This window comes from Catharus ustulatus, chromosome 7, assembly GCF_009819885.2.
Source record: "Catharus ustulatus isolate bCatUst1 chromosome 7, bCatUst1.pri.v2, whole genome shotgun sequence".
Lineage (NCBI taxonomy): Eukaryota > Metazoa > Chordata > Aves > Passeriformes > Turdidae > Catharus > Catharus ustulatus.
The window spans coordinates 12,651,624-12,662,343 of NC_046227.1; positions in this window are offsets into that span (position 1 = coordinate 12,651,624).

The following is a 10,720-nucleotide window of genomic DNA, read 5'->3' on the forward strand; positions in this document are numbered from 1 at the left end:
GGTGCTGAGGTGCTGCTCAGGTACACATTCTTGCGTTCAAGAGAGACACCTGTGCTGCTGCTGCTGTCATCACTGCTGCCATACTATGCTACAAAAGGTAGGTAAAAATGCTGAGAAGCAGCAAGCTCGTCACATGAGGAAAATCCTGGTGTTTCCAAAAAATGCAGCTCTACGAAACAGGCGGAAAAAACCCCAGAAACTGTTATATCCAATTAGGCATCCTGCCTTTTCATCATAGACAAATTTGGACCAGTTTCCCTGCTCTTTTCCCTAATTAGGCATGGAGATGAATCAGACATGAAACACACTACCCTAAAAGATTGCTATTTGATGCTGTATCTAGGCTTTGGCACTGATTCCCCTAAAGAGCCTAAAACATTTAACCATCATTTCTCTAGAGAGATGGTCTGAATTTTTAAGAAAAATGAGTGCAAAGTATTATCAAATTGTTACACTAAAGCCTTAGGGTGTCCCCAACACATATGAGTTATTAAAACATATTTTTAATCACAAAAATAACTTGCAGTATTGGACATGGATTACAGATTGTTGTGTTATGATCCTTACAGCCAAGATCTTCTAAACGAATTTCCTTATAAGTTTTATATACAACCAAAGAAAATCCTCTTTCAGCTTCTCCCTGCCAGTCATTCTGGACCTATGGATTCCCAAATCTTAGAGGTTAGTCACAGATTTGGTCATTGTCATGACCTATCTGTCAAAGAGACCGTCCACGTAGTTGTTTTGTAACATTGCATCAAAATTATGCACACATCCCAGTGAATGTTTTGCATCATTTCTGCTATTAATTTCTTGCTTCCCAAGGAAGCTCGAGTAAATTTTCAGTCTTCCAAAGGATTATGACCGAACAATATTTTACTGCTTTACCAGATTTGAGCTGGCAGTGCCATAATGCAGCAGATAATTCAGGGGTTTACTTTTTCTGCTTTGTCATCTTTGTACGTATGCAAATAAAATCCAAAAAGTCTTTCCCGAATGGAGCACCCCTCAGGCTTCATGTTAATTTTCTGGACAAAAATCTCAGTCACAAACTTTTAGAGCACAAAAAACCCCTGAAGTCCTCACAACCATGAAAGAGGGTACTCCTCTTTGACACCCACAGGAACCACACACAGCCCTCCCATGTGGATTGTTATGTCAAGAACCCACTCCTGGGGGAGGTGAAATTATGTCCTTTACCCCACTGCTTTCATTTTCCTTTCACCCACATGAACTCACACTTAGTCACCCTTCAAAGATCTTATTATTTCTCTGTGGGCATATGTTCCCCATGGTTTTTTGGAATTGCTTGTCCCACTAGTTAACCACAAGTTTAAACACACATTATTATTTGTTGTTACTATGGAAATGTAGCATGTTTTTTAAGACATCCTTGGAAATTAAAGCAGTAAAAAAAATTATTTTATCCTGCATGGAGTATCTTTGTAGCATACATGATTGAAAAACTGCTACTATTCCTATACCCCCCACTACCAAGAACAGGTTTATTATTCAAAACTCATAGTTCAAAAATAACTTTTCCTATTATTACTTATAAAACTGCTTCTTATGAGGAATTAATTTACTTTTCTCACCTTAATTCCATCTATATCTTATGACTAAGAAATGCTCCAACATTAACAACTTTCAGCTTCTCATTTCTTCATCCCATTTTTAACATGTGGACACCAGAAGCCCCATAAATAAAGGAGGAGGTTACTTCTCTTCTCAAGGTTGTTGCCTTGAGAAACCAAAGGTTTCAAAGTACAATGCCAGAACAATTTCTTGGTGCAGATGAGCACAAGGGGCATGGCACAGTTGTCTGTGCACACAGGTGCCAGCTACTGCTAGAAGACAGATGTCACCAAAAACAGTCCAGACCTATAATTCAGGTTTAGTTGCACCATCTATAGTATCATACTTAAAGAATTTCACATAAATATTAACAAAACCGTAGGAATGCATAAACTTGCAGCAGAAAATGTTTGCTTACTCCAAGCAACTCCAGAAAATTAGCTGTTCCTACTTGTAAAGGACCCAGATTCAGACCAAACAGTATTCCCATATCAAATATGCACACAAAGCTTGGATCATAGGGCCGCAAAATAAAGTATTTACTCAGAGAAACTTGAATTATCCTAAATTTTTATTACAGTTCTCGTGTGCTGATACTGCATGTGAAGCTTGGATTGCAAAAGAATTTCTTAAATAAATAAACAAATAACCTTCAGCTGGCAGAGCTTGGTGGATTGGAGCATTGAACAGCAGGGGAACATGCCCAAAGGTACAAAGCAGATTAACTAGACAGTCTGAAGGACAGTCTGACCTCTGCTGGCCAAAGGCATTTCAAGGCCCTTCTCACTGGACAGTGTTTTACTACTGTTTTGGGTTTTTTTTAAACATTATTTTAGCCCCATCCCAATATTTATGGTGCTCTCCAACATAGTTGCATAATCCATGAAACCTCCATTTACCAAAAAGATCCTGCTGAGCACAAAATACCTCTTTTTGCTCATCCTGCTTACAGATAAATTGACTTTTCTTGTGGAAGAGAAAACTGCTTTTAAACAGCCTTTACCATCCATTGACTCAGTCTCTGTTTAAGCAATACAACAGTTTATCACAATATTTTATCACCGACAAACTCTAAGAGGGAAATAACAGTAGCTGAATGGATGTGGACAATGAACATCACTGTAATAAAATAATAAAGTAATTCTTAGATCAAAACCAATGTGATCAGAATTATAGTATTTTTTTGCATTACTTTGCTAAGTGACAATCACAAGAAATCTATGCAATTCTATTTCTGTGTCAAGAAATCTGGTCTCTCAATAGTTCAATTCAAATGTCAGCCTGTTTTACCCCAGCTAAAGAATGAGCTTATTTTCTTCAGCCATGTTATTTTAAACCTGACTTTCCCAAACTACACTGCAGCCCAGCACCCAGACCAGTGTAAAAGAGCACTGGTTACCTCCTAGGAGGTACCACATTTGAAACCTCCCTCTCTCTGCTTTTCAAGTGAATTTAGTTATTTCTATTTTGAGAACAGCCCTTATAGATGTGGGCATATGGTAACAGCCCTCAGTCTGGGTTTAGATAAGATACAAATAGTCTTCCAGAGACATTTAAATGCAGGTTTCTGGAACCCTTTTGGTCACAGACAAATGTGTTAAGGCAACCAGTTGTAGAGCCAAAACTAGATTCTGTTCTGGAAGCACTAATGTGCTTATCCAGTCAGGGCAGAAAATGTTATTTGGCTGATATGAGCTGTCATGCAGCTGAACTGAGAGCTCACATTTAAAATATTCATCATCATCCTAGCAATCTTATCATCCCCTCCCTTCTCCAAGAGAGCAATGAAGAAACATCCTTACATTTTCAGAGGTAACTGTTTTACAGAGGGAACATCTTTTGTTGCCAAGCCTGAGTCATCCCTACAGACTCATTTCTTGAAGAAGCGTGCACATAGAACTGACAGCTGATCACAAGCCATCTCCCAACTTCCATAAAATCTTGCTGGTTTTAAAGCAACCTAGTAAAATTAAGACACAGTAACCTTTCTTTTATAGTGGCAAACATTAACAAAACTCTCTGTTACTGTAGTTATGAAGAGGGAAGACTTTTTTATTCATAAAACTGGGTCACTGAGGAAATAACATGCTCACATAGCAGGTGGGTGCAGATAGCATATTTGCCAGCTTGTTACCACAGCTTGGACTGCCCCGTTTGCCTCTCAGCTGCTCCCAGTGCAGTTCTGGCACTGGACCTTGCGGGGCTCCCAGCAGCAGCAACACCGGCCAGGAGTGATGAACCCAGGCAGTGTTGTGAGCAGAAATGACATCTTGAGGGCCAAGTTAAAGGGTCAGCACAGAAGCTTTAGCAGCTGGCATGTTAGAGTATTAAGATGGTAAATAGCAGGTGGTAACAACTTTAACATCTAAAAAGCTCAGATATTGGATAACTAATAATCATCCCTTGGGGTTTCTTTTGGCTGATGCCACCATACCAGCCAGACCACGTCAGTGTTGCCCATGCAAACTATGTGTGAGCAGGGTGATTCTCCCAGCTGGCCTAAGTGCCATCAACCTTCTGGGGACAGGAATAATTTGGTGAGGATCAGTTTGGCAAAGTTCCTAGGTAAAAGACTCTGAGGATGCACAGGGAAAAGTGCTAAACACTCCATCTAAGACCTGCAGCGTTCAGGTCTAAGGCCTTGGCTGGAAATACAAAATTACAAAGGAGGTCCTTGGGTGATTGGTTTCCTCCCACCAGCCCAGAATGCTCCCCATCACACACTCACAGGTAGGTACATGGGTCAGGCACTGGGCTCCTCCTCTGGCCCATGATCATCTTCAGGCTCTTCTTTGGAGGAATCTCACGGCCAGAGAAGATGCCAGTCAGCACCTCTCTGAATTTCCCTGCTCCCAGCCAGGTCAGCAGGAGCAGCCCCACAGCAGAATCGCTGTTGCAGCCAGGTCACCTTTCACTCTCACTGCCAGGCTGAGTGGTAGGGCAGGGGCAGACAAGTGCTCAGTAAAGGCAGAAGTTGGGGAAGGACAGCCAGGTCTCAGCAGGAGCTAGGGCAAGCACTGTCTCCTTTTGTCTCTCTCCTCCCTTGGCTTCCTGTCATGTCGCTGCTGGAAATGAGGCAGCTGCAAACAAGGACCTTGGATCAGCACTAGGGGTGCGTTCCCTGTTTGTACAGCTCTGGAAAGACCTGAGCTCTCTGGGTTACCTTCATGGTGGAATGTCTCAGGTTTCATGGAATGATTTTTCCCCTGTCCAGCAAGCAGTTTTTTCTGACCTCTTTCTGGCTCCTTTGCTGCAATGCTTCATCGCCAATTCAATCAAACTGCAAATAATGACAAAAGAAGTGCCAAATACTCATCTGGTAACCCCCCCCCATCACATCTTTCACAGGTCTCAGATGGCTGTGTCAGGAGGAGACAGAGATATCCTTTGCTGCCGCTCCTGAAAACTGATTCTGCTTTGATGAAAGCAGTTGTAATCTCTTCCCTCTTATCCTGCCAAGCCCAAGCTCCACCCAGCATGAATCCTTGGTATGATCTGCATTAGGCTGCCAGCAAGGCCCGTTACATCTCCATCTGACATTTGGAGATAGTAGACTTTTTTTTTTTTTTTAATTTTTACAGTAAAGATGTCCTCAAGGAATTTACGTGGAGAACTTTCCATTATGTTCTCCAGCAGACATTTCTGCTCCAATAGGAAAGGCAACTGAATATCTAGAAGGCTCTTTGCTCAAGGCACATAGTAATTAGCATTCCTTATGCCAGGAGGGAGAGGATTAGACTCTCCCCAGCCATCTGCTGAACATGCCTTGCCAATGTCAGAAGAGCATTTTGCTGTATAAACAGCACAAAGCATATATCCATATTCAATTTTGAAATTTAGTAATTTTCCATTGAAAATAAAATCTGGTTTTGCACAGTGCAAAGAGGTAAAGTGGAACTACAACACAGGAAATACAATAAAACATTGAACATGATGTTACTGAATCTTAAATTCTAATTTTGGGCACACTGACACTAGTTAAAAATGGCTATACAATGCAAGTTCTCAGAGATCTCAAAACCATCTTCATGACATCCATATTTGTTCAGCATATTTTCATGATTAACCAGCTGAATAGGAAAATTGGAACAGGCGTGTAAAATGTAAAACAGTGACTTCTAAATTTATTTGGAAAAAGTAATGCTATAGGGCCTTGGAGGAAGAGACACCCACATTCTATCAGCTCTAAATTGTTACACCATCCTTCACCAAAATATTTTCAGTTACAACGGACAAGTTGCAATCTGCAGAAAAGTAATTCCATTTTTTCTGGTGGATTTTGATATATTTTTGCATTATTTTTCATTAGTTTGGAGCAAAACAGGCTTGTTTTGTTTTCAGTTGCCTACCAAAGAAGATGGAGCTACAGCTCTGGAAGAGCCTTTGTCTTTTCTATCCAGAAGCTGAGTTGCTCAGTATCTGTGAGACATCAGAGATTTCTTCATGCCTGACCACACTCCACTAGCCCAGGATTTGGAATTTATGGATAACAGGTACACTGGTATCCTCTAGATAAATAATGGAGAACTTGGGAGTAAGGACTTTCAAGTATTTAGTTGACAGTAATCCACTCAGCTATGTCCCTACAGCTGGAGTTTTCTCCTGTCAGGCCTTCAAGCAAAACAAGATCTCAGTGCTTACCTACCTATTACAAGTAACAGAAAAAGCAGAAGAAAAAGAAGATGACATACAGCCTACTGCCAACCCATGTCTCGTGTCAAGGCAGAAAATACTTATCTGTAAATTAAGATTTAAATACCAGTTTTCCCCTTGCTTCAATATTCACAGCCTACTAGCTGTATCCTGAAATATAACAAAAACTTACCAAGACCTGCTAAACAGCTTCAACATCCACTGTTTTCAGAAGCACAATACCAAATACACTGCAAACACCAAACCTGGATGGAATTTCATGCCTAAAAAGAAAGTTTTCTATCTCTAATTTTTGTAATTCCTTTAAAATCTGTACAACAGATCTGTTAGGTTTCATGAGCCTTGTCACAAGTACAAGCCTTCACACTGACACATTTTAAAAATAACCAGTGAGTAAGATCTTGCTCTAATTTCTACAAAACTCCCCTACTGATGATAAAAACTGGTTAATAATTTAACAAAGTAATCCAAGTGTTCTAAAAGTGGCACAGAGCCGTTTATATTTAAAAGAAAATGCTTAGTTCTAGGAGATTAATCTGTGAGAGAAGTCTATTATTAAGTGCAGAAAACCCTCCCAGAATCATTTGCATGGACTCCTAACATCACCCACCCCTATGGGTAACTACAGTCTACTGGCTCCTCATGCTGTCCTGCTCTCAAGTTCAGAAAAGTTTTCTTTCTGCAGAGAAAAATGCTGGTTGAAATTTTATCCATAGGCATTAGTGCAGTTCAACCTATGTAATCCAGATCTAAATTCCACAACTTTACCCAGGCCCCTACAAAGCAGCAAGACAAGTTGAGTCTTTCCAATACTGATATACTGATCTATAAAAGAGAAAGAATTGGAAGGTTTGTGTTTCTTTTGTGGGTTTGGGAAGGTTGCTTAACCCCACATGATCAAGCATCTCCATTTATGTTGAATACCATTTTTATTGATATTCATTTCAGGTTACCTAGGGCCTGATCCTCATAAAAATCAAGCAAATACATGGACCAGCATCCAGACCATTACAAACTTCTAGTCAGCCTGCATTTTGATTGGAAACTGGAGGAGGTCAAATCTAGTGAGCATGTTTAAAATGTTTCCCTTAAGCATTTTACCTTACCTCATTTTCCTAACCTTTAAAACAAGCATAATACCAGTTTCTTACTAAGAAATACTTTCAAGATAAACAACTAATTGGTAATATGGAGAATTGAAAATAAATATGAATAATTTTATTGGTGCCTCTGCACATCCTTCATGATTCATCTTACAGGTAAAGTACAAAAATATTTTTAAATGGTTTTTGACTGCTACCTATTTTCCAAAATTGTAAAATTTAAGGGTTTTTTTGTTTGTTTTGGCTTATTTCAATATAATATCTTTTATTTTTCAGACAAGTTCAAATTTTATAGCCATCTCTATGTACATGGAATACTGAGCTTCTGGATAGCTGGAAGTGAAGCCTGAAAGAAAAATTATAGTTCCAAGGCATCTTCTAATTTGGTTTATAAATAGATGGCTTTGACATGCCACTCACAAAAACAAAGCTATAGTTAGCTTGCCTGGAGCAGCTGCACAGCTGGGAGGAGAACATAGGCTGGCAGCCCGGCTGTGCAGTCGCCTGTGTTGTGATACACACTATCAAAGCACCAGTTAAGAACACAGGAAGAATTAGCATTTTGGCTCCCGGCAGAGAGATAGGAAGTGCTCTTTGATTCTACACCATCCAACATGCAAGCTACTGAAGAAAAGCAAGCCAAATACATCCCTAACTAGAAGCAGCAGGTAAGAAAGTGTAAGTGGACTGGATACCTCAGGGAATGGCACATCAGGCTTGGGACCTGACCCAGGCTCCTCCCCGGCACTGAAGTCTCTGCATTGACACCAGGTGATTTCAGCCCAACCAGAAGGATGAACATTCTGCTATACCTGCTCTGAATACGCTCTGGCTCTGAATCAGCACAAAATGTTACAGATTTCAGATACAGCTCAGAAGTAGGTCCCCTTGAACTGACACAAACTTGCTGATAACAGAAGTTAGCTCTTAGATGATCTGGGCTGTAACTTACTGGATTGATGTCCTATTGCCCTCCCTCAACTGGAACAAACACAGCAACACTAAAGTTCCTTTTGTATTTATTAAATTCACATATTCCAACTGCAAAATAAGATCCACATCCAACTTTTTTGCCCAGAAAGGCAATGGGATGTGGAATATCCATGCTTGGAGATGCTTAGAATCCACAGGATGTGGCTGGCCCTGAGCAGCCTGCTCCAGCTGAGCCTGCTGTGAGCAGGGGATTGGAGCAGATGGACACCAGAGTTGCCTGCCAACCTCAGCCCTTATTGCACGTCTCTCAGCTTAGGGGACATGGTGGGAACACAAGGCTTGCTAAAATATAAGTCAGATTTTTGGTGTTTTCCCACACATGCACTAGAACAAGAGTCTCTTACAGGAAAAAAAATGGTTGCAAATTATTTCAAGTAATTTTTTTTTCATATTAATTAAAAATGGATGTTTTCCAACATACTGTAGAGCTCAATGAAATAAAGGAAAAGAGGAGAGCTGACCCACTGGCTGCATAGGGAGCTTGAGAAGGATGGGATGGGCAAAAGGACAAGGGCCAGACAGAGATGCTTGGCTCCCCTGAAAAGCTTCCATGAAAAGGTAGACGTAGTTTTGAAAGTATATGCAGTAACTACATAATTACATAAAACCAGCTTTGTGATACAGCCAATGACACTCATCACACCCTACTCTGAGAAAATAAAGATTGAGAACTCTGCATTGCAGATTAATTGTTATTTTTAAATGGTGGAGAGTGAGGAAGGAAAAACAGAAATTTGCTAAGCACAGAAAAAGTGAATAGTCTCTGTATAACTGGAAATAAAAATATGTAAAATACTATTTCATTAGTGCTCTCCTTTGAGTTCTAAAAATAAAAAACATTGTGCTTATGAATGACAAATATACATTTATATTCACAGAAATAAAAATGTATCCATGCATTTTTAAAAATATATTTAACACTAATGTCTAAAATAAGAGTACAGAAGACAATTCTTGATAATATTAAACACTTAAGAGTTCTTTACATCCACAGAAAGTGCTGTATGAACAGTAACTAATTGTGGTAGGTAAAAATATGCTGACTTTGACTCCATTATTACCCTGATTCCAGATTCAATCAGAACTAGAGTGTGTTGGCAATAACTCAGGAAATGACAATTTGCTAGAACAGATAGAAAAATTAAAGCACTAGACACATTTAGAAATCCATAAAATAACTGTCACCAAAAAGTCAGTATGTTTAATTATATGCAGATTGCAATGAAAAGTGTTTCTATCATCATTTGGGCAAGTGATTTATTACTCAGCATTAGACCTGAATTTTAACAGAGCCCCTTTTGGCATGTGGAAAAATCTGCTGGCAGCCATGTACTGCCTTACAACTTTTCTCTTTAGCCTTGAAAAGGATGTACATGCACAATCTTTTTTATAAACATTTCTCCCCTCTTACCAGTGGCTGAAAGTATGAAACAAGCAGCAATAAAGAGAAGTACTATCCATGCATTAAGCAAATAAAAGTAACATATCAGAAGAATGATAGAGTCTGAGCTGCACCTCTACAGGAGTAGATGGATTTTGACAACTGTTTGCCAAGGTTCAGATAAAATAAACACTAAAAAAAACCAAAACTCCCCAAAGCTGAATATTTATTGATCTAGTTCCAATCTAAACTACTTATTTAAGTCTTATGCATCACTTCTACCTCCCTCTTCATCTTAAAACTTCAGTGTAGTAAAAACCAAGTAATACACATGCCTTGCATCCAGAGTTTCAGCTTCTCTCTTCATTCTTACAGCACAATCTCCAGGCCATCACAGTATTTAAGCATTCTGCATGAGCTAGCAAGGATATATTTTGATTCTGCAACTTTTTTTGCACAATATTAATCATAACTCAGTAAGCTATAACCAACATTGTCAGATGCACCAGTGCCAACATTAATGCAGTATGACACAGCAAATACGAGAAGCTTGACCAGCTTTAAAACTTTAAAGTACAATTGTTTTTGAGGATGTGTGATACTGAAAAATCTGCTTATGAAGCACAGCATTTGGGAAAGGCTGTTTTCCAGTTTTCCTTAAGGGGAGAACACTGACAAAAGAGAACCTAAGTTCAGAAGTGCTAAAACTGTTAATTCACAAACTGCAATAATGATGCGTTCGTACGTTTTGTAAGAAATACTTCTGTACTCCAAGAAAATAATTATTACTTCCAAAACCATCAAAACACAATAATTATAACACTAATTACTCCAGTGAATCCCAAGCCAACTAAAACTACGCTGTTAATTCCATCATGACTCTCAAACACCAGTTTGGGTTGGATCTCCCTTATATACTCCATAAGCATGTTGTTAGTTACTTCTATTTCCCATAAAAGAGTAATCACCTGACTTAAACTTTGGTTATAGCATCATGTTTGTAACTCCAAATTTA